Here is a 26,087-nt window from a genome sequence, read left to right as displayed (position 1 = left end):
AAAATTTTTAAATAAATAAATAAATAAGTCATGTTTAAAACCTCAGATACATAAATATTGGGTTGTCTACCAGCATAACAGTGGAAGCCAGGCATTAGGAATGAATAATTTCCTCTTTTAGAAGAATAATCCAGAACAGGATTTCAAGGTAAGAAATATTGGGCAGTCATATTTTAAAAGGTTGTTTAGAAAAATATTTAAATATATAATAAACAATACTTAGATTGGAAATTCCTTGTGAACAATAGGATAAAGATATATTTAGGGTCAGAAATTTCCACTTTCAATAAAAGACCTATTTTGGGATTAGATAGTGATATCAGAACCTCTAAAGTCTTATTTACATGGAGCTCTCAGCTATCCAAAGAACTGACTTCCTTTCAAATGTCACCACATGATCCACCAACTAGGTGTTTTCAGTTTGGTTAACAGTGAAAAATCCCCATCTTTAATAAAGCAACTAAAATATCAACATGGTCATTATAGAAAAAGAACTCCCTGAAAATTCTTTTTCACATAGTCACTTTCTTAGACATGATGTTCCACTACAAGAAAACATTTCTTAAAATATGGAAATTTTTTCATCAAAGAAATTACTGCTACAGGCTTGCTAAAACTGGCCAGTCTGTTTATCCCTGTATAAAATTCCTCTGTGGTGCAAAAATTTAATGTCATAACTAATCAATGAATAAATTAAATCAACAGATGAGCACTGATTTAATAAGAAGCTGTATCAGGGTTTAATCAGAAAAGCAGAGCCACGATGAATGGTACAGAATAAGGAACTGATTATAGAGATCAAAACCTAAGCGATTCTGTGAGCTGCTGCGTCTTCCTCTGGTGTTGGGTCTGAAGTCGATTAGGAGGGTGGGTAGTGCAGAAGGAAATATGGGTGTGAAGTGGGGGAGATCGAAAACATGCTGGAAGCTGTGAGAACAAAATGAAACTTACAAGAACAATCTGGAACCCTCATTTCTCTCATCATCACCATCCCAGATGCTATGAAAGACATGAAGGATAACAGGCACTCTTCACCACAGAGCCTGGGACAGGAGTTAAGAGAATCTGAAGGAGGGTGGGGGAGGGGAAGGAGGGAGGAAGCACAGAGCTGACCTGCTGCTGCCCCAGGCCAACCAGGTAGCCAACCAAGTAAGCTGATCAAGTCACAGCATCCGGCTCTATGCCCTGACAAGCCGCTACTGCTGCACATCCACCTTCCAAATCTCAGTCACAGTCACATTGCTCTTGTGGTTAACCCTAAAACTGCCAGAACTATATCAGGAGAATATAATTCTGGGGAACTAGTTAGACTTAGCTAGGTTGACAAGGAACAAGTCACCACAATGGAGTATCAATGAGATCCTGCTGTGTAGCACTGAAGAACTATGTCTAGTCACTTATGATGGAACATGATAATTGGAGAAAAAGGAATGTATACATGTATGTGTAACTGGGTCACCATGCTGTACAGTAGAAAAAAAAATTGTGTTGGGGAAATAACAATAAAAAAAATAAATGTAAAAAAAGAAAAAAGAAAAAAAAAGTTCTGAGCTCCCTTGCTCCTTGGTTGTTTTTTTTTCTTTTCCAATTTTTTCTGTTTGTTTTTATTGAAGTATAGTTGATTTACAATGTGTTAGTTTCTGGTACACTTATATATCTTTATCTTTTCCATTATGGTTTATCACAGGATATTGAATATAGTTCCCTGTGTTATAAAGTAAGACCATGTCGTTTATGTCTTTTAGGATATACTACACCTAATACCAAACTCCTAATTTTTCCCTTCCCCATCCCCTTTTCCCTTTGGTAACCATAAGTTTGTTTTCTATGTCTGTGAATCTGTTTCTCCTTTATAAATACCTTCATTGTGTCATATTTCAGATTTCACATGTAAGTGATACCATAAGATTTTGTTTTTCTATCTGATTTAGTTCACGTAATATGGTAATCTTTCCAGGTCAAACCATGTTGCTGCAAAGGGCATCACTTCATCATTTTTTATGATTGAGTAATATTCCATGTACAACATCTTCTTTCTCCATTCATCTGTTGATAGACACTTAGGTTTCTTCCTTGTCTTGGCTATTGTAAATAGTGCTCCTTACAATTCTTTACTCTCTTCCCATCCTGCTATTGCAGTATTCTTGTGGATCCCTAGATTGGATTAACAAGCCATCTTTCCTCTCAACTCCAAGCCACTGCACATATTTTGGCAGGCTCTTGAGGTGTCTATGAAATATTTAGAGAGGAAGCCTTCACAGGGAGTTTGAGACTACAGTAAAGCAGTGAAAAAAAAATAACTTTGAGGTGAACATTTTGGAGTTAATAAGTATAGACATCATCCTCCATGAACATAAATGATAAGCCACCCAGGAAGAGTAGGTGCCCAAGGAAAGAGCAATGAAGTCTTCAAGAATAGCAACATACAGGCTCACAGAGGGAGCGGAAAGGAGAAAGAGTTCTATCACATTAGGACAACCTGGTATGTCCATAGTTGGGAGCTCAGTAAGTAAATTTTCATGAATGTATTCTACCATTTGAACTGTATCACTCCTCTGAGTCAGACCAAGACTAGTTCTCACATTTTGCAGACATGATTGAATGACATTAAGCTACCTGCAACTCTGACAACTTTCTTGGTTCCTTGCCCCAATAATTTTAAGGTTATGGAGTCAGTAGAGGCCATTCTGGGAGAGGGAAGATGAGACTGGCTGACTGAGTTAGCTCCCCAGCAGACTCTTCTTTTTTATCTTCCAAAATGATAGTTCCATGAGCCCATGGCATAAAACAAAGCTTCTCAGAGAAGCAGAAAGACATCTCTCTTGGCCCCTAATTTCCCTGAATTTACAAGACCTGCAGTCACACCTGATCTCAAAAATCAACCACACAGAGACTGGAAGAGCTGATAAAAGATTCTAGTCAAAAAATCCTGAGCTAAGATCTTAAATAACCATCTAACTTAGAATATAAGCTCCCAGAGGGCAAGGAACATACTGTCAACCCTATGCTGAGCAGCACCTAAGCACACAAATGGATAAAAAAAGAGGATTCACACCCCATAGAAAGTCGATGATGCCATTTTCAAGGCAGTTGCTAATTTATTCCTCCCAAAGCTATGATGTCAATTGCTATAACATCCCACCAGGAAGAGAAGTTCAAGACCATCATCACCTTTCCTACAGGTTACTCTATTTTCATCAGCAAATATCTATCATGCCAACATCTCTTTTCATTGTAAAGCCAAAGAACACACTTAAGTCACATCATGAAATAAAAGGGTGCATGTGAAAAATACACACAGATAGAGGAAAAGGTTGTCGCAATGACTCTCCATCTCTTAGGGACCCTCAAGAAAGGTTATATCTCAGATTCTCTGTATATTTGTTCCCTTAGCATGCCCACCCAGCAGCTATCTCGCTTGACTGTGTCAAAGTCATCCACGGCTTTGGTTTGCTCCAGCCAACTCTTAACTCATGCCTTCATTCCATTTTCAGCTTCCCTAGTAGCTGTAAAATTTTCCCCATGTTTCTAGTTTCCAGTTCTTAAGAGAGAATCACCTAATTCAGCTCTTCTTTGGAAACAGAGACACAGGTCAAACATCACTGGCAGACTCTGCAACAGCTTTCCCTTAGGTGTTATACCTCTTCCTGAGCTCCATGCAAGCCCAGGAAGTTAACTTGAGAGGCCACAAGATGGAAAAGGATTAAATCATTTAAGACAAGACTTCACAGGTAAGAGAGTCTCTGAACCAGGCAATTTCCCATAAAATGGGGTGTGAGCAGGGCTGGCTTTCAATGTTTAATCCATCTAGGAGTGTCAGTAATGACTTGCCAAAGAGAAATGGCAGTGATCTCAATATGATGAATTTCTTAACATTAAATTCTTCTGACACTTACAATATCAAATTAAGTCCAGTATAATATCATTGAGATTAAAAAAAAAGTTATCTGTGAAAGTGCAGTGAAAAGTACTTAACGCCACATAAATATGAGAGCTGTTATCATCAGGAATTCAAAGCTTGTATTCATTCCTTTAATAGATGGTGCCTACTATGTGCCAGGCATTGCTCTGTTTACTGGGGATAATCAGTCATCACTTTTCAAATTCCAAGTACACCAGTGCTGTGGATGTACATGTCTTTTTAAAGTAATTAAATGATTTTATTTCTTTTCAGACAAAATCTGAATGGCTAATCACAGTTACTTATCAGCTCCTAAAACCTAAATAGCGGAAATAGCCAGTCCTTGAGTAAGACCTCCAAGGAAAACACAGCATGCTACAGGAAGTATATTGCTAAATCAATGAAGTGGCAGCCATTGCTTTGTGTCAGTGCTGAATGGCTGCCCCAGTGCAGCATTGAGAAATCCTCCTGCTGACAGCACCATATTTCAAGGGAACTTTAAAACCGACTTCACAGTCCCCTCCTGGTACCCAGCTAGCTCATGGTTCATATATTAGAAATAGGAATAATATATTCTGAGCAAATCATTTTGTGTATATACACATTTCTGCCTTGCAGGTACTTCCTAGAGTACTAGCATTAGGTTTTTTTGTGGGGGTTTTACTTTGGGATTTTGTTTTTTGGTTTTTGTTTTTGTTTTTGTTTTTTTTTTTGAGGGCCACAACTTTGGCATATGGAAGTTCCCAGGATAGGGGTTGAATTAGGGCTGCAATTACCAGCCTACACCACAGCCACAGCCACACTGGATAAGAGCTGCACCTGTGACCTACACCACAGCTCACAGCAACACCAGATCCTTAACCCACTGAGCAGAGCCAGGGATCAAACCTGCATCCTTATGGATACTAGTTCATTACCGCTGAGCCACAACTAGAACTCCCAACACTGGATTTTCACTTTGGGATTTTTTTCTTTTCTTTTTTTTCCCCCACTTTATTCCCCTCAAACACTATGTAGCTTTACTGGATAATACTGAACAGCTGCAACATGCTACCCAGTGGGATTGCTGAAATTTTTGGCAATTGCTGAAATGACTCTGGGTAGACACATATTCACACATGTAGAAATAGAAAAATTGTTTAAGAACCAGGGGACCCATTGGAATGAAAGATGCCAGCTAAGTGCTAAACATTATTATTTCATCTGAAAGAAGAACAAGGCAGAGAAAAATAATTTTTGGTAAGGCTAAAAAAAAATGCCTCAGAAGTATTGCGTTAATTATTATTACAAAAGTTCATCAGGAGCCTCCAAGCTCAGCAAACTTGACCAGAAATCCATTTCCCTTCTGACTATCTTTCAGCCAGTTCTAGCATTCTTGTTCCTAATTACTTCAATTAAAAGTGCTTTATAATAAAATATTGTCATTTCTCTTTCCTAGACCTTAGAACTATGGAGATAATTTCCAAATTGTTCTTTCACACTCCCAAATGAGATTTTTCTTCTCAGTGCAGTGAAGTTTCATCCTGCTTTCTACTTATAAGGACTCGAGAAAAACAAGTGGCCTTCCTGAAAAACTGAGAGAAGGTTTTTCTATCTTTTGTATGTTTGCTTGTTAAACAGTTTGAGCAGAAATAGGTAAGACAGGGATAGCCTCTTCTTTGGCAAACGGCCCTTTTACTGACAGGGGCTGTCGAACACATGCAAACTCATCTATCTGGCATTAAGTCATCAGGATGCAGAAATCAGGTCATCAAAGACCCCATTCTTGGGCTCTCTGAGATGCTGAGAGCCACTACAGTTTCAATCACATCTATAATATGGGCTAATGTTCAGCAGCAAGAAAACATTTGTCCTTTCGAGGAGGGACTCCCATAACTGAACTGCGCCTCAGATTTCTTGCAGGAAACGTGGGATTGCTGGTAATGACAAGCATGGACTGTGGTGAAGTGGACTTGGTCAATTACCCTCTGCTGAACTGAAGTCTATATGAAGCATTCCATAAACAGAGATTGCTTGGGAATGATGGGAAAAGAGACAAACTTGTATTTGCTGATGTAATAGGACATAGTTTCTCATTTGAGTAAACTGGGATTTCACCCAATTTTCCATCATTTCCTCCCATTAAAACAGTAGCACAAAACAACCATTTCTACTGGATGTATAGGTCACTCTTTCTTCCCTTTTTCTTTATTGAAACAGCTCTACTCAATGTAAACGCTCCTACCCATGGTTCACATGAGATAAATCACTGTTGGGACAGCAATAATGACATTGCCTAGAGTCAGAATAGTAACTGCCTGTGTCTTACCACAAGAATCTCGTGGTATTTAGTCTCAGATATTTAAGAGGTGACGTTTCAAATTTTTCTCCCAAAGTGTTTGTAATCATGCTGGTCCAGAGAGGTATGTTATGCAGAAATTAGCATTGAATAACAAGGAAATTCACAACAGACCAAAAACCCTAGTGAATCACATCCTCAGATTCAAATGACTTTACCTCTCTCCTGGGCTTTGAGAGGAAATGTGGTGTGAGGGATAAAAAGGGGACTTTGGTTCAGGCCTGGGTGGGTTTGAATCCCCCAAGCTTATTCATCTCTCCGTACCTATCTTCCTTACTCATAAAGACAGTCTTACCTCATCTGATTATTATAGGCATTAAATGCCCATAGGATGTGGTGTTCTACAGATGTTCAATAGAATGACTTTTTTTTTTTTTTAACAAGGCCATCAAGTTCTAAAGAGAAGGTTGGTAAAATTATTACAAAGGGAAAATGTATCCTCAGCATTCCCAATCTTAAATTTCTATGTAATTTCCACCTTAAATTTGTAGATACCCATAATTGCTGGTATCCCACTCTCTCTTTGAAGTTTATCTAACAGACAGAGGTATTAGGGACTTGGTGTGGTGCTATTCCCAGAAGCAATTGCACTTCTACAGAAAGATTTGAGAGACCATTTGACCCAGAGGGGAAAAAAAGAGATGTACAGGAAAAGTATCTGCAGGCTTTTCCATCATCTCTGTCTCCACAGAGATGCCTGTGCAACCAGAGATTTGTTTCCTCCTCCTTGCTGACTAGACCTGGAGTTTGGTAGACGGAGATGTACCCAGCCAAGCACAAGGATTAACTGTCTGTCTAAACTGTCATGCCAATACTATTCCTATTTGCCAATTCAAGTTTTAAGAGTAGACATGCAACCCAGTTTTGGCCAATGAGACCTAAGTGGCAATCGCCTAGTGGTTTGGAGAGGGAAAAAAATTTCCCCTGGAAGTGATTTCTCCCCTTAAAGAGAAAAGTATTTTTTGTTCTTGTTCCCTTTCTTCTTTCTCAGAACATTACCATGTAAAAATGTTAGCTTAGAGCTTTGTTAGCTATTGTGTTACTGTTAGGGAGAAATCATCAATGAAGAGACAAAAGTCGATAGGAAAAGCAGAAGTTGGTGATACCATTGACCTACTACACTAACTCTAGAAGTTTCCCACGTACTATGTGAGATTAGTAAACTAGATATACATACTATCAGTCTGGTATTCTCTTCTTTGCAGCCAAGCATATACTAATTCATAGATCCTCTTATTTTGCTATCCTTAGAGACTTGAAGAGAAATCATAAGAATAGAAACAAAGTCTAAGGGATTAAGAACTAAAACAATATTTTTAATCCTTCTAAGATGAAGGAAGCCAGGAGCATAGCTCTGGATCTAACAGAATGCTTCCCTGCCTTAAAGGTGAAAGCAAATAGACTCAATTTTTTTTTTACAAATTACTGGAAAATCTCTGTGAGGGCAGGAATCTTGTCTTATTTACATCTTTAGCACCCGGCACATAGCTGGCACATAGTAGGCAACTGATAAACATTGGTTGATTGGCTGCATGAACATCATGGAGTGATTCAGGTCATTCGTCATAGCTTTCTAATCTTCTGGATTACAGGGGCCTATGTCAAGGTCTGCAACAATTTGATTTGGAAACAAAGCCAGAAAACAAGAATGGCTGTCTATGCTCCATTTTCTGTTGCAAACGACCCTATACTGCAGACCTGCAATATAAATGCTTAGCCTCCCCAGTGCCCCAAACAAAGCTGGGCTTTTCTTCTGCTTCTCTATTTCTAAAAAGCCCAGGACCATCAGTGTGTTTGTGTTTCTTTGTGTTGACTGTAGGTTCTGATGTTGTTGCCAGTTCCCTCCTCACACTGTCAAATTTTGTTTTATGTTCCCCTATTCTTTCAGCCATTTCAGGGGGGAAATGCTAATTACCATGGGCTTAATAGCAGTTCTGAACTGCACCAGAACACAGGGGTCTCACAAATACCTGTCACTGCAGAAGTTTTCAATTACCATAATTCCATTCCTAATTCAAATTACCATAATTGCTTTCCATTAATGCAACTTTCTTAAAACTGAAACATCAAAGAAGCTGGCACTCACATTAGCTCAGTTGACTACTTGCAAAAATAAGCAGTGTCTGTCCATTTTGCAAATAGGATGATATTAGCCTGAAAAAAATATATATATATGTATGTCTTGGTTCTTGGAGTTCATAAGACCCATCACATTATATTTTGACTATTCTGTCAACATTTGTGAAACCCGAAAATCATTCATATCTTCTTTCCTCTCTCTTCTATTATGGATGAGGGATAAGGGCTGCTCTTCTGATTGGAAAACAAAAGAAAATTCAGCCTATCAGCTCCTTAACTTATTTGCTCTTACAAATCCAGTTCTTCAGATAAAAAGTAATTTTACAATCCTAAGTCATCAGTTCCACTGTTAATGATTCTTGTTTCCTTGAATGAAATCATGCTTGTTTTTCTTACCTACTGGGATGTGGCTAGACTACTTCCCAGAGTTCATTTGATTGAGTATCAGTGCTGTGTGCCATCACTGGACTGTCTCTGGCATTTTACCAGGAAGCTGTAATTTTGTCATTTGAAGTATAGGCAGTTCTTCATACTCAAACTCTTGAGAAACCACCTGAGGGGGTAGGCAGAGCAAAAGGTCATGGTATAAGTTGGACTATCAAAGTATTTGGTTCCAAGAAAGCAAGTATAACAATCCTTTAATTCAGCAAATGAAAAGTGTAGCATTCTTCAATAAGTTTACCTAAATCAATTCGTTAAATGATACGTTTCCCAAAAAAATGTCTAAAGAAGCACCATAACAAGTTCATTTAACATTCTCAGCAAATGATCAAAGCCATCGATACTCCTCAGTCCTGCAGTCTCTCTGTAGTTTCCAGCAGTTCAATTAGATATTCAAGAATCACAGTATCTTTGAAGGTTGAAAATTCTGCATCTCCAAATGTCACAGGAACCTTTAGGATTAGCTCCAGGCTGCGCCAATGTAGGGCTTTCCACTGAAGTTAGGAAACGGCATAGTTCCACTGGAAACTCGGAAGGGCTCAGAAAAAGTAAGTTCATCTAATATTCCTACATCAAACCAGCAAAATGATCCAGGGGTGGAGACACAGAGTCACAACTACAAACTAGAGGCTCCTCTCATATCCTGTGCTCCCAGGTATTTTGACATGTTCTTAGGTTATTGTAGCATTTTGCGCCTCAAAATTATGTAGAAAATAAACTCCATTTGTACCAAAGACTTGTATAATATCAGACAGAGTTCTATCAACAAGGCACAGTCTTGAGATAATTGGAGACCAAAAAAAAAACTAAAAATCATGTAAAAGAAAATTTGTAAGAATAGGATAAAGTTAGACCATCATATTTTTGAAGGATGATATCGAAATTTACTGTTGCTCTTGCTTAAGTCAGCATTTTTTTCTGGCTAAAAAGCAACCCAGTTCATGGGTGCCTTGGGCCATGACAGAATGAATTACAATGGATATGACATTACTATCCTTTTAGGCAAACCTTGGCACGTGAGTAGAGAATATGCAGACAAGAGCTCCATTCCAGCTACTGGCTTGATTCTATACAAAATCAGAGTATATTTCTCTCATCAGATCTTTAGAAGTTCAAGTCCCAAATTGTAGGTCTGAATCTCAGATTCCTTATCCATCATTTGGAAAAGATGGTAGCCTATGGGTTGTTGATGACATAACAGATCAGGAAGTATTGTGTATAGGGCTACACCCTTCAAGTTTTCTCTGAGACTGATAATTTTATAAGCACAAGGACAACCAATGTTAGTATGTGGCAAATGGGAGATGTTTGCGCAATTAATGAGTGAGTAAGTGAGTGAATAGAGTGAATAATCAATGCTTAAAATGTGGAGATGTCTACCCTATTGGCTCCTTCTGTCTATAATATTAAGAGTTGGATTCATAAATATTCAAAGATGCAAACAAGATCTCTGAGGAATCAACACCATAAAAATCATTTACTTTTAACTTTGCAGGCCAAGATTAATCAAAAAATATACTGAATAGGGTTCCCTTCAAGGCTCAGTGGTAACGAACCCAGCTAGTAACTGTGAGGATGTGGATTCTATCCCTGGCCTTGCTCAGTGGGTTAAGAATCAGGTGTTGCCATGAGCTATAGTGTAGATCACAGATGAGTCTCAGATCTGGCATTGCTGTGGCTATGGCACAGGCCTGTAGCTGCAGCTCCAATTCAACCCCTAGCCTGGGAACTTCCATATGCTGTGAGTGTGGCCCTAAAAGATGAAAAAAATACACTGAATACATATATATATATATATGTGTGTGTGTATATATATGTATGAAAGCGTATGTGAATGAGAGTGTGTGTTAGACTGTGTGCTAGATTTTTTCACATATATAACCTCATTTATTCTTTTTTCCTCCCTCCTGTCATTTCCTCTATGTTATTCTCTCCACGTATGTTTCCTTTTGACTCACCTCTTGCTACTCATTTTTCTTCTTAGATCATCTTTTTTCTTTAGTTAAAAACAAGAATAGAAAGGGTAAACAAAATTGACAAAACTCTGGCCAGACTCACCAAGAAGAGGAGAGAAATAACTCAAACAAAATAATAAATGAAAAAGGAGAAAACTCAAAGGATACTACAGAAATACCAAAAAAGTAAGAGAATACTACTATGCCAACAAATTTGATAATCTAGAAGAAATGGACAACTTGAGACATACAACCTAACAAAACTGCATAAAGAAGAAATAGATCAACTGAACAGACCAATCACCAGAAATGAAATTGAATATGTCATAAAAACACTCCCTACAAACAAAAGTCCAGGACCAGATGGCTTCACAGGTGAATTCTACCAAACATACAAATAAGAACTTATGCCCATCCTTCTTAAAATTTTCCAAAAGGTTAAAGGAATAGTCCCAAATACATTCTATGAAGCCAACATCAACCTAATACCAAAAACCAGACAAAGACACTACCAAAAAAGAAAATTAAGGCTAGTATCTTTGATGAATATAGACGCAAAAATTCTCAACAAAATTTTAGCCAACTGAATCCAGCAACACATAAAAAAGATCATACACCATGACCAAGTGAGATTCATCCCAAGTTCACAAGGATGGTTCGACATATGCAAATCAATCAATGTCATACACCACATTAACAAAAGAAAAGTCAAAAACTACACAATCATCTCAACAGATGCAGAAAAAGCATTTGACAAAGTCCAACATCCATTCATGATAAAAACTCTTACCAAAGTGGGTATAGAAGGAACATTTCTTACCATAATAAAAGCCATTTATGACAAACCCACAGTCAATATAATACAATGGAGAATAGCTGAAATCTTTCCCACTAAAATCTAGAACAAGACAAGGATGCCCACTCTCATCACTTTTATTCAATATAGTACTGAAAGTCCAGCAATGAGACAAACAAAAAAAATAAAAGGTATCCAAATTGGAAGAGGTAAAATTGTCACTCTACGCAGATGACATGATACTATATACAGAAAATCCTAAGGAGTCCACATAAAAACTACCTGATCTAATCAATGAATTCAGAAAAGTAGCAGTACACAAGATTAACATTCACAAATCAGTTGCATTTCTGTATACTAAAAATGAAATATTAGGAAAGGAATATAAAATATAATACCCTTGAAAATCAAAATACCTAGGAATAAACCTGACTAAAGAGATGAAAGGCTTATATGCTGAGAACTATAAAACATTATTCAAGGAAATTAAAGAGGATTCAAAGAAATGGAAAGATAGTCCATGTTCCTGCATTGGAAGAATTAATATTGTTAAAATGGCTATACTACCCAAAGCAATCTATGGATTCAATGAAATCCTTATGAAATTACCACGACATTTTTCACACAACTAGAACAATCAAAAAATTTATATAGAACAATAAAAGACCCAGAATAGCCAAAGCAAACCTGGTAACAAAAACCAAGTAGGGGGAATAACTCCCAGACTTCAGACAATATTACAAAGCTACAGTAATCAAGACAGTATGGTACTGGTACAAAAACAGACATACAGACTAATGGAACAGAATAGAGAACCCAGAAATAAACCCAGACACCTATGGTCAATATACCTTCAACAGAGGGAGGAATAGAAAATGTGGGGGGGGGGGAGACAGTTTCTTCAGCAAGTGGTGCTGGGAGAAACAGATAGCTGCATGTAAATCAATGAAACCAGAAGATACCCTCATACCATGCACAAAAATAAACTCAAAATGGCTTAAAGACTTAAATGTAAGACAAGACACCATCAAACTCCTAGAAGAGAACACAGGCAAAATATTCTTTGACATCAACTCTACAAATGTTTCTTTGGGCAGTCTCCCAAGACAACGGAAATAAAAACTATTTTTTTAAATGAATGGGTCCCAATCAAACGTACAAGCTTTTGCACAGCAAAGGAAACCATAAAATAGCCTGCATAATGGGAAAAAATATTTGTAAATGAGGCAACAAACAAGGCTTAATCTCTAAAATATACAAACAATTCATACAACTCAACAGTAAAAAAAAACAAACAACCCAATTAAAAAATGGGCAGAAAACCTTAACAGACATTTCTCCAAAGAAGACATACAGATGGCCAACAGGCACAAGAAAAAATGCTCAACATCACTAATTATTAGAGAAATGAAAATCAAAACTACAATGAGATACCACTTCACATCAGTCAGAATGGCCATCATTTGTCTGCAAATAACAAATTCTCACGAAGATGTGGAGAAAAGGGAACCCTCCTACACTGTTGGTGGGAGTGTAAATTGGTACAACCACTGTGGAAAACAGTATGGAGATACTTCAGAAAACTAAATATAGAACTACCATATGATCCAGCAATCCCACTCTTGGGCATATATCCTGACAAAACTTTCATTGAGAAAAATACATTACTTGCACCCCTATGTTCATTTCAGCTCTATTCACAATAGCCAAGACATGGAAACAACTCAAATGTCCATCAACAGATGAATTGATTAAGATGATGTGGATTATGACATATACGCAATGGAATACTACTCAGCCACAAAACACAACAAAATAATGCCATTTGCAACAAAGTGGATGGAATTAGAGATTCTCATACTGAGTGAAGTAAGTCAGAAAGAAAGACAAATACCATATGATATCACTTCTATCTGGAATCTCATGTATGGCACAAATGAACCTATCCACAGAAAAGAAAGAAACCCGTGCACATGGAGAACAGACTTATGGTTGCCAAGGGAGTAGGGGAGGGAGTGGCATGGACTGGGAGCTTGGGATTAGTAGATGCAAACTATTGCATTTAGAGTGGGTAAACAATGAGATCCTGCTGTATAACACAGGGAACTATATCTAATCACTTGTGATGGAGCACGATGGAGGATAATGTGAGAAAAGTAATGTATACATACATATAACTGGGTTGCTTTATACTGTACAGCATAAATTGACAGAACATTGTAAATCAACTATAATAAAATTTTTTTAAAAACAAGAATACTTTTCATATTTTTCACAGTTATGGAATTTAAATGTAGGTTTACAATGCTTAATTATTTAAGTAGGCAATCTCAATATTTAAATGATTTTTCCTTAGTAAAAATCTACATATGATTAGTTTTGCTTTTTCAGGAAATAAGACAATGAGTTTAATTTTTCCCATAATTTTTTAATTGAGGTATAAACACTGCATTTCATCAAATGACAAAATGCCCTCTTTCTGATTTGGAAAGTACACGGAATTACTGCAACTCAGAATCTTACCCCCCTCCCTTCAATGTCCGCAACAGCCTCCTGAATCATTTGTACACCTTTGGTTCCTTCCCAAGCCTGCATGACAAAGTCATCCACCAGCAATACACTAATATTCAAGCAATGAGGCAAAAAAAAAAAAAAAAATACAATCAGACTCAGAAGCTCTGAACTCTAGTCTGAGTCCAACCACTATCCAGCCCTGTAAATTTTGGGAGTGGTTGGAATGTGAGAGATGTGATTTAATGGTCTCAAAAATAAAATAGGATAGAAATAAACACCTGTTCTACTGAATTCACAGGACTATTATGAAACTCAAATGAATTCACGTAAACAAAAGTGTTTTGCAGTGTGCCAAACTCTATTCAAATATCAGGTGTTATTAAGCTTTAGGTTAAGGTGTATTACCTTTTTTTTTTTTTTTTTTTTTTTTTTTTAGTCTTTTTTTGCCTTTCCTAGGGCTGTTCCTGCGGCATACGGAGGTTCCCAGGCTAGGGGTCTAATCGGAGCTGTAGCTGTCAGTCTACACCACAGCCACAGCAACGTGGGATCCAAGCCACGTCTGCGACCTACACCACACCTCACAGTAACGCCAGATTCTCAACCCACTGAGCAAGGACAGGGATCAAACCCGCAACCTCATGGTTCCCAGTCAGATTCATTAACCACTGCGCCACAACGGGAATTCCACTAAAGGTGTATTGCCTTTAAATGCCAAGCTTTGGAGCGAGGCTACCCCTCAGTATCTATAAGACCTTGATCACAGAAGACCTGTGCCTCAGTTTCCTCCTCTGCCAAAAGAAAACAATTGTACTTATAGGGTTCTTGTGAGGACTAAATAACTTATTATATAAAGCACTTAATATAGTCCCTGACCCAGAGTAAGTGCTATTTAAGAATTTGCCAAGATTATCATATTGCTATCTCACTCAGTATTCTATTGTGATTTTCCTGCCTGATATTCATAGCTGTCCTTCTCTCCCTTCTACATTTTCTTCTCCCAACCAGACCAGCTTTGCTCCTGCTAGACAAGTCTCCCCAGGGCCCTGCATTCAATCCTAAACCATGCCCTATTCATTTAGCATCACTTAGGGAAAAATGCCCTTTTCTATCCTAACTGCCCATTAATCAGATTCCAGCTCAATCCCACCACCTCAACTACCTGAACCATTCTCTTCCCCTTCTCTGAGTTACAATGGTAGTTTTGATCTAGACTATTCACCTGGACTTTCAATCACATATCTCTGTGTGCTGCAGTTTATAGTTTACAATCTTTTGTCTTGTTCACCCACAAGGACACTACTCCCTTCAGCTGACAAGGCTCTTAAGACTGAAGTCCACTGCCTTGGCCACTCTATTCTCATGGCCTGTTAATCTTGCCTTGAAGTATTTCAAGCTTGTGTAAGGAAGAAGGGCCCTCTCCTTTCTGGCACAGAGATGTTAGTTATGAGGCCAAAGCCACCCAACAGACATGGCCCCAAATCCCTGTAAAAGCTGGTGTGAGTGAATGAGGGAAACAGAGGCAGAGATGTGAGCTGGCAAATGGGAATCTGTCTGGTGTTCTACTTCCCAATTCTGAATGTCCCTGAAGCTAACACTACTTGTCCTCTGTCCCTTGGTTATTGGGTTACATATGTCAATAAAGTTCCCTCTTAATGCTTTAACTAGTTTAACTTTTAAAAGCCTGGTATGGACCCAAGCAAATATAATATCTTTTCCCATTGACAGGCCTCTGTCCCCTGGCTGGGCTATTTTCAGCTTTCATTATATGACTTGTCCTTGTTCATTATCCATATACCATTGAAGAGCAACGAAAGTAAGTGATTCATTGCTGACACACGGCATTTCTAGAGCAGCCATTAATTAGTAAAATAGCACTCAAACATAAATTGTTAAGGAGTGTCAGCAAATAAAACTGTAATCAGAATTTTTTTTTCTCCCTTCTAGGGTATGCACCTTTGTGAATTGCACCAGGCAATTTCCAACTTTAATTTAAAGCTTATCAGGGAAACCAAGTATTACATTAATCTCTAAGAACCGGGTCTGAGTATGCTTGGCCCTCTCCAGCCTCTCTTCCAGAAGCAAGAGATGACCAGAGCCACAGCACAGTCATTTTCCCCAGCCTGCTGGGAGTCTCAGACCCCAGGACCCAAGGACCACAAAGCTAGGCCTGGTCTCATGTTTAAGAAATATAAAGAACAACAACTGACCACATACTTTGTACCAGGCACAGGGCATGTCAGGGGAAATATAAGAATGAATAATGTAACTCACGCCTCAACAACAATTGTCAGCTTCATCCCCCATAGCCATAGAGTCTGAATTTCACTAGTATGTACTCCTCTGAGCCTGAGAAAATCTTCTAGAAAGATACTCTACAGGGCACAGCAAGCCAGAAATGCCAAAAAATAAACATCTCCCTATGCCTCTTTCACTTTCCCATGCCTCTAGCCACCACCGTCCCCTCCACCAGCAGCCCTCAACCGCTGAGTAACAGAAGGGTTATAAATACTCAGCTCCCTTGACACTGGAGGAGCATAAGACTGAGACATGTGAGTAGCCAACTATAACTCAATAATAGACATTATATTGGCTTCCTCCCTTTTCTGCTACTACTTTTCTTTCTTCTCAGTGTTCCCTGCACCTCCCCCCAGGGGGAAGAAGGGGAGGAAAAACAACTATCTGCATTCAAATCTTTCCTACTGGGCTTCCAGGGCAATCCAAACTAAGACAGTGACCTTAAAGAACTTATGTTCTCGAAGAAAAGATGAGCCTGCAAACAATGTTCCTTTAATAAAGGAGTAAGGACTGTGAAAACAGAAAAGATGCTTTTATTCCTGGCGACTATAAGGGCTTCTTTTCCAATGACGGGGTTCACAGCAAATGACAATCATGTAACAGGTGTTTAGGCAGGGGATGCAGCAGACCTTGTCTTTCATCACTCCTATTATTAATGCCTGGCTCCCTTCTGCTGTTCTGATCTCTTCCTTGTGACCAGGTTGCAAGCTTAAGTCTATCCCCTAAAAGTGGGATTTCCCTAAATGGTAGACTTTCCCGTGGATTCACTGATAAAGAATATTTAGTAATATTCTACAATACTCGCCTAAGATAAAATACTTTAAAAATTAGACCTAACATAGGTAATGTGACAAAGGATCTCTGAGCAAAGAACTTCAATCTCTGCCTTCTTTACCTTGCAAATCAGAGCACTTTCATTCTTCTTCACTAAACCAAAGTTGCATTTTCAATTGGACCCAAATGTCCACATGGTACCTCAGGTTGGACTCTCTGGGAAGCTGACGTTGAGATGGAACTCTGAATACAGAGAGTACTTTTTGGGGAGGAGGGGAAAAAAGCAGGTCAATGCCAGAGGGAAGTCTGAAGCTAAGACAAGCCCTCAGAACTGTCCTGTATTGAGCCAAATGTCCAGGTCTCCATAGCCCTGCCTAGCTCTGTTATTCAACCAAGAAGGTGGCATGGGGTGAGAAGGTTGGCTCTCTACTGCTCAGGCCACCATGGCCCACAGACTGTCTACTGAGAGTGCTCCCAGACCTAAGCCAACAGGCCTTTCCCTGAAAGGAGATCCAGACAGCACATCCCGCTATTCATCATACATTAGGATCTGCCTTATTTCCCAGCCTGATGGCCACCTCCATAGAAGCATCTTCTAAAAGTTATAGGTTGGAAAATTCCACAGAGTCAGTAAATCTCCATTGTCTCCACTTTCCTTCCCCTCAGACTCCCAAGGCTCTAGCCAATACATTCAATTCCCAGATAGATTTGCTGGAATCTTATGAGCTTCCAATTATCAGTTGAACTAGATAAAAATTTAAGAATGAAATTAATAGCATAAATAATCAAAGTTAGGTTAGGGTTACTGTTAGGTGGGACATAGACCTTAGTCTGCTGGGTCATCTGAATCTAACAACCAGGTTCAGTTAATCTAAGATAGACAGATTACTTAAGTATTCAAAAGACCCATCAAATTCTTGGCATTTCTCTATGTTCTGGGAGCCAAACCCTCCTTCCACACTTGGGAAGGTAGATGACTGAACCAGTCTGGCCCTAGAAAAATACTCCTTGGAGATGACTCAGAGTTCAGGTGTCACTCCACCCCTCTCCTAATGCCTTAATCAAAGCCCTGCTATCATCTGAAAGAAAGGGGAAACCCAAACTGCCTAGCATCCCAGATGTGAGTTAAGCATGTTCAGATACCTAAATATACCTGGAGGCTAGAAAAACAATGTGCCTCAAGTCTTTGAGCTCCCTATTGTGTTTATTATGCTTAATTAGTGCTTTTTAAAAGATTTCTTCTGTTCTATCATGGAGGTTCTTGCTTTAAGCAAAGATTGACATAAGAGAAGGGATGAAAAGAAACAATCTGTGCATTTAGCAACACGCTCAGAAATTTAAAGCGATCTAAACAAAGTAGGCTGTCATTATAACTAATTATGTTTTTAGTTTGGAAATGAACTTTGACTCTAATTCAAAGTTTAAAAAATTACATGTGCATTTATCATTTCCTAGGGTGTTCACCCTGTACCATTTCAAATTCCACATTTTTCTCAGTCTATTTCTCTCTTCACCAAAACAGACAAAACAAACAAAGATAATAGCACAATAACAAAGGGACATGAATAATTGGAATGTCTCTTCAGTCAAAAGTATTTTTGCTTCTACTAAAGGATTACACTATGATAAATATCATTACCCTCAGGATCAATAGAATGAAGGATCTGCCAAATCTAACTCAATGTCAGTAAAATCTATATCGTATTTACAGATTTCAGATGGAAAGATCCAGCATTCGTAGCACAAAGCATTTGTATTCTTTTTCCTCCCTTCTCTTCTCCATTTCCTTCGAGAGCCAAAACCATTTGCAAGACTTATTGGCAAAAGTCTCCTTGTTCATAAAGATGATGCTGTAATCACCAAACAGAAGACTTGTACATTAAACCATCTTTAAAACCCAGACTCAAAGCAGACCTGTCCTCTGTCGCTTCGTTTGCTTTGTGCTATTCTCCCTGAAAGAGCTGAGTTATTATTGAAATATAATCACCCCACCTACATTATGAGCAGGCAAACTGAGTAGATCAAATGGATTTGTAAACATTTATTGGCTGTTTCAGTAAAGCTGTGCAAAATAATCATGGACACTGAACTCTGCCTTCATTAGCCATGCAAAATTCCCCAGGTCAGTATTTACATTTTACCAGCTTATTAAGCTTCTAGAGGCTGTGATTCAATCAGCTTCACAGAATCCACTTTGGTATGGCTATGCTGACACAGAAATGATGGAGGGCAAATAGATTCAAATTAGTCCGGCTGCCGTCACATCAGCATACCACTTTACCCTTCATTTAATTCTGAATCTTGATACATCCCATGCAGCTTTATTTGCATCCAGAAGGCCCAGAATGTATGTACCTTGTGATGGATTTAGCAGCCAAAATGAATCAGAGGAAAGAATGAGAAATCTTGTTATGGCCTGGGCTGTCATCAATTCCCAGAGTGATCCCACCTCACCATGTATGTGAGGGGGTCAAAGACCCAGCTAATGATTCAATAAATGGAAACATGACTTGCACTTGCGGTAGAATGACTGGGTCATGATTGCAATATGTCTTGGAGAGGTAAGTACAGCCAGGAGAGAGAGAGGTCATCTCCGTTGTAAGGAAACTATTCTTCACCTGATCCCAAAGGAACTAGAAGGCAGCAATTTTCAGAAATCTTGATTTGTCTACTCACCCAGGGAATGTGTAGGGCTATCCAGGGAAGATAAGTAACTATGACAACGAGAACACACCATGGAAATCCAGTTGAACCCATAGAGTTTCTCCCATGCTACACATTGCTGACCTCATCATAAACATCTACTAACTGTAACATTCTAAAGCTTAAATCAGACAGCAAAGAATTAGCTTTTTGTTAAATATTCAGGGTCCTATGAGAAGGAGCTAGGAATAAGACAGTTCATATGAGTGGTCAACCAAAAAGAGAAAGAAGGCTAATGATGGAAGCAATCAGAGGAGGAGTAAAAGGAGATGTAGTATTATTAAGTAACATTTGAGTGATTACTATGTGATAGGGATTGTGCATTTTCTCAATCTTCACCACAACCTGAGATAGGTATTATTAACATCCCTTTTTTATAAATGTAAGAATTGAGGCATGAGGAGATTAAGCAATCTGCTGAAAATCCTACAGTCTTCAAGTAATAAAATTAGATTTTAAACCTGGGAGTCTAACTCCAAAAACTGATGTAAAGATCTTAACTTCTCTTTATGCTTAATCACTATGTAAAGACATATCTACTTACTGGTTTATATGATTAATCTTTAATGTACCTAAAAGAGAACTAATGTAAAGAGCCAGCAAATATAAACTCATTCATATTTTTACTATCCATAGAAATAGCTTCATGTCCAGATACTTTCTTGGGATTTTGGAAATGATGTATCCTTTCAGACTACATCTAAAAATTTATCGTGACTATTAATATTAGGATCAACTAAAAAATAAAAATAGTAGGAGCCAAATATTTTTCAGAAAACACGAGGAGCCTTTATTCTTGAGTCTGAACTTTAGGCTTCAATGCATATAATATGTAATGTAGATTTTTCTACTAAAACATTTATTTGGCTAGATTTGAGTCTACATAAATATTAACTTAAGAAACCAGGTTTGGGTCTATTATCTACATTAAACTATTAAATTGCTTTGTCAAATGCCACTAAAAATGCTGCATGCTAATAAAAGAGAGACAAAGTAAGGCTGGTAGAAATCAGATTTGCCTGATATGTAACCGAGTAGAAATATGACAATATATAGGTAATGTACTTAAGGGAAAAAAAGTCAAATGACACATAGTTGATCCTCATCTGCTAATTACGATATCATAATCCAAGAACAAAATCAGAGTCTTTATACCTAAAGATTCTCAATGTGATATGCCGCTCTCAGTTACCCTCTGCTATGTAACAAACATGCCAAAAAATAAAGAACAATGATTTGACTGGGTAGGTCCTTGGCCAGTTTCACCTAGACTTACTCATGCATTTATCAAGGCCATCAGCTGGACTGCAAAGTCCAAGATAGACTCACTCACATGTCTGGAACCTGTCCTAGCTATTGGCTAGTCCCCTTGATTTGGCTCCTCCTGGTCTCCCATCCCCCAGTAGACTAGACTGTATTCTTCAAATGAGGGGAATCTAAGGAAAAATTATCAAGAGAGAAGGTGAAAAGTACAAGGTCTTTTGAGGCCATGATCCTAAGACTCATACAACATAACTCTTGCTATATTCTATTGATCAAAGCAAAACAAGTCTGACCCAAATTCAACAGGGTGGAAAAAGACTTTACTTCTGGAGTATGGGTATAGCAAAGTCACATTGCTAAAGAGCATGTATATTGGATTGGAAGAATTTACGGCCATGGAACAATTTACCACAAACACGCACACACAGAGCAAAGTTCAGCCAAATTGACTGCGTCAGTGTCAACATCTCAATATCCCAGTAATGATATAGTATAGTTTTGCAAAATGTTGCCATTGGGAGAAATGGGATAAAGAGTAAATGAGGGGAGTTCCCATCGTGGATCAGTGGTTAATGAATCCAACTAGGAATCATGAGGTTGCAGGTTTGATTCCTGGCCTCACTCAGTGGGTTAAGATCTCGCGTTGCCATGAGCTGCGGTGTAGGTCATAGATGAGGCTCGAATCTGGTGTTGCTGTGACTCTGGCGAAAGGCTGGCAGCAACAGCTCCGATTAGACCCCTAGCCTGGGCACCTCCATATGTCGTGAGTGCAGCCCTAAAAGGACAAAAGACCAAAAAAAAAAGAAAAAAGAAAAAGTAAATGAGGGGTTCCCTTCGTAGCTCAGTAGTTAACAAACCCAACTAGTATCCATGAGGATGCAGGTTCTTTCCCTGGTCTCGCTAAGTGGGTTAAGTATCTGGTGTTGCCGTGAGCTGTGATGTAGGTTGCAGATGCAGCTCAGATTTCGAGTGGCTGTGGCATAGGCTGGTGGCTATTTGACCCCTAGCCTGGGAACCTCCATATGTTGCAGATAAGGCCCTAAAAAGACAAAAAGACAAAAAAAAAAAAAAAAAAAAAAAAAAAAAAAAAAAAAGAGAGAGAGAGAAGCAGAATTTGACAGAATGTTGTAAATCAACTGTAATTTTTAAAAAAAATTTTTAATCAATGAGTATTTTATTAAAATGAGTGTTTTATTAAAATAACATTTTAAAAAGAGTATATGAGAGCTATTATTTCTTATTTTGAGATAATCCATGTCATTCTCAGAAGTTTAATTGTAAAAAAGTCAACTGGGAAGAATCTCATATAAAAAGCATAGGAAACAAATTACCGTGAATTCATTACTGATACTTACAATTCATGGAGAAGCCATATATAACATAACATATGCAACTTATCAAACCATTTATTCAACAGATATTCTTTGAGTGCCTGTCATGAGCCTGATATCTTCTAGGCATTGGATATGGAACAATGAGCAAAGGACAAAACCCCTTTCCTCAAGGAGCATACCTCTTAATACCTCATTCTGAATACTATGGCAAACTACATAAAAGAAAAAAAGAGAAGGCCCAAGAGCTGACAGTAAAACAGTCAATGAGAATGGCACCATAACATATGGAGATACAAAATACACTCAAAATCTCTATTCTGGAACTTTTGAAGGAAGTATAATTTGTTTCTAAAACACTTTTAGGATGCTCTCCTAAAAGACTAGCTCTAGCTTAGTCTTCTTTCACTGTTTCCAGACCTTAGTAACCCAGAACCAGAGGATATTTCATAAGCACTTGTACATGTATGTTGAATGTCTATATGTATAAATACACATACATAATGCATACATTCATCATATCATCACATTCTATACTTTAAACATATTTCAATTTTACTTTTCCATTATTTTTTAATAAGGCCAAAAATAAGTTTAGTTGATGACCTGGAGAAATTTGCTAAAACTTGTTGTTCTTATATTTGGTGTGATAGTTAATTGTATATGCTAACTTGGTTAGGCATGGTGCCAGATAATGGGGTCAAACATTATTTTGATGTTTGTGTGAGGGTTATGGCGATTAATATTTAAATCAATGGACTTTGAGTAAAGCAGATTGCCCTCCTCGATGTGGGTGGGCATTATCTATTTTCTGGCTGACAAAATCTGTACCTATAGAAAAATAACCTGCCAGTGTACTATCATTGACTTCTAAGTCTGAAATACAGAAAGAGCATAGTTAAATATGATGGGAAAGGCATTTCCCAGGAGTAAGAAGGTCTGAGTTCTAGTCACAAGTCTAGTGCTCATTTAACCAAGCCATTTCACCAAGTTGGATTTCTGTTTCTTTATCTCTAGGGTGAGGACGGCAAAAGCAGTGATCTCCCGAAGACCTTATAACATTCTTTTATGCCACACTTCTAAACTCTTCTCTAATCTAGGACCACCAACCTCACTCCTTCGTAGAATCTCTACAGTCTATGTTTATAATACTTAACTTCAAATGCTAAACTAAATATTGTTCTTTTTTCTAGCTCCAATTTTTATGCTATTTAAATAAAAGTGGGACATGTGCTGCCGAGAATAGCAATGACGGGGGTCCGTGGGTGTTGGCAGCAGCCTAGCTAAGGTGATGCTGAGCTGCGAGAGGCAGCCCACACTGAAAGGTTTTCTCAGCTACATCAGGTGAAAAGTTTTGCTTTTTCAATGGAAAACAAGTGGGATCCAAAAAGATAGGAATGATGACAAAAGCCAGCCCTTCTCTTAGTGCTGGGTGCTCCTGAGAAATTTCTGTTCAGAGGGAAGAGATACTTGAAGATGATCAAGAAAATTCTGAAAGCCTATATGAGGAAAGAGGATTTCAGTTAAAGCCAAGAGGTAACTCCACTTCAAATAGCATTTTCACTATTCCTGGCAATACAGAAATACTCTTTTATCCTCTTTAATTCCTGTAACAGCACATTTATGTTTAGCACCTAAGATGTGATAAAAAAAAATCAAATAGAAGAGTTACACTATTGATGAGAATGCAAAATGGTGCAGCTGCCATGCAAGATAGAATGAAGATTCCTTAATATAGTAAAAATAGAACTACCAGTTGACCTAGTAAGCTTACATCTGGGTCTTTATTCAAAAGAATTAAAATCAGGTTCTTGAAGAGATATTAACACCCCCATGTTCATTGCACCACTGTTCATAATAGCCAAGATATGGAAACAACCTGAGTGTCTACCAATAGATGAATGGACACTGAAAATGTGGTGTATACATACAATGGAGTATTATTCAGCCTTAAAAAAGAAGGAAATCTTGCAATATGCAACAGCATAGGTGAACCTTGAAAATATCATGGTAAGCAAAATAAGTCAGTACTATATTATTCTTGTATAAGTTATCTAAACTCTACAATCAGTGCATAGAATGGTGGTTACCAGAGGCTTGGCAGAGGAGAAAATAGAAAATTGCTAACCAATGGGAAAAACGGTTCATTTATATAAGATGCATAAATTCTAGAAATCTTCTGTATAAAGTACTACAGTTAACAATGCTCTTTTGTATACTTAAAAATTATTAAGAAAATAGATCTCATGGTACATGTCCTTACTACAAAAAAAAAAAAAAAAAAAGAAAGAAAAAGGAAAAGAAAAGAAAAAAAGAGTTAGGAGTATCTGGTGACCTTGAGGTTAAGGATCCAACATTGGCACTGCTGTGGTGCAGGTTTGATCCCTGGCCTGTAAACTTCCACATGCCACAGGCACAGGCAAACAAAAAATCAAAGAGTTACAAGAGACAAATTCTAAAGGACATATATTCTTTTTTAACTGAATGAATTTTATTACATTTATAGTCATACAATGATCATCACACCCAATTTTACAACATTTCCATCTGAAATCGCCAGCCCATTCTTCCCCCACAAACTGCCTCCTTTGGAAACCAAAGTGTTTCAAAGTCTGTGAGTCAGTATCTCTTCTGCTGAGAAGATCATTGTATCCTTTTTTTAGATGCCACATATAAATGACAGCATATGATGTTGGTATCTTACTAAATTCACTTAGCATGAAAATTTCTAAACCCATGCATGTTGCTGCAAATGCCATTATTTCATTCCTTTTTATGGCTGAGTAATATTCTATTGTGTATATGTACCACATCTTCTTTATCCACTCCTGTCAATGGACATTTATGTTGCTTCCATGTCTTGGTTGTTGCATATAGTGCTGCAATGAATATTGGAGTACATGTATCTTTTCAATTCATGGTTTCTCTGGATAGATGTCCAGAAGTCGGACATATATTCTTTTTCTATGGCCACATCTGCAGCATATGGAAGTTCCTGAGCTAGCAGTCAAATTGGAGCTGTAGCTGCAGGGCTAAGCCACAGCTGAGCCACATCTACAACCTATGTCACAGCTTGCAGCAATGGCAGATCCTTAACCCACTGAGTGAGGTCAGGGATCAAACCCACATCCTCAAGAGACTACATTGGGTTCTTAACCCACAGAGCTACAATGGGAACTCCTGAGACATTCTAAGAGGGGAAAAAAAGAAAATGAAAAAGAGGCAAAAAGGCATTTCAAAGAAGATATGATGATAGATTACAATGTAAATTTATCATAAACTGCTCTGAATTATCTTATAGCTGTTCTAGTGCTTTTACTTGACTCCAAGTTCCCTGAGGGCAAGGATCATACCTTTGGCATTTGTCATTTTACTGAGTACAGTGCCTCACACATGATAGGTATTTGACATGTTTGTTGGGAGAATGAAGAAATGGCTGAATGCTACTCCAAGTCACACCCATCTCCATGACTTAAAGTTTGTATCAGTCAACACAAAGTCTTTCTAATATTCAGACAAAGTCTTACAGAAATTTGGTAATTAATGACTAAGTTTTAAGTACATAACCTTCCAAACCCTCCCCCCCCTTTTATTTTTTGCTTTTTAAGGCCACACCCGTGGCCTATGAAAGTTCAAATCAGAGCCACAACCACCAGCCTACACCACAGCCACAGCAATGCTGTATCCAAGCCACATC

At 38.1% G+C, this 26,087-nt stretch overlaps 1 long non-coding RNA gene across 1 annotated transcript in view; it reads right to left on the bottom strand.

Moving 5' to 3' along the window:
* LOC110260706 overlaps positions 1-26,087 on the bottom strand; it is a 79,458-nt gene that overhangs the window by 34,994 nt on the left and 18,377 nt on the right. Inside the window, exon 3 of the long non-coding RNA XR_002344044.1 lies at positions 8,715-8,871. This is a non-coding gene — a long non-coding RNA (uncharacterized LOC110260706). The remainder of the gene's footprint in view (positions 1-8,714; positions 8,872-26,087) is intronic.

This window comes from Sus scrofa, chromosome 5 (assembly GCF_000003025.6).
Source record: "Sus scrofa isolate TJ Tabasco breed Duroc chromosome 5, Sscrofa11.1, whole genome shotgun sequence".
NCBI lineage: Eukaryota > Metazoa > Chordata > Mammalia > Artiodactyla > Suidae > Sus > Sus scrofa.
This window is presented reverse-complemented; position numbering and strand designations above follow the sequence as displayed.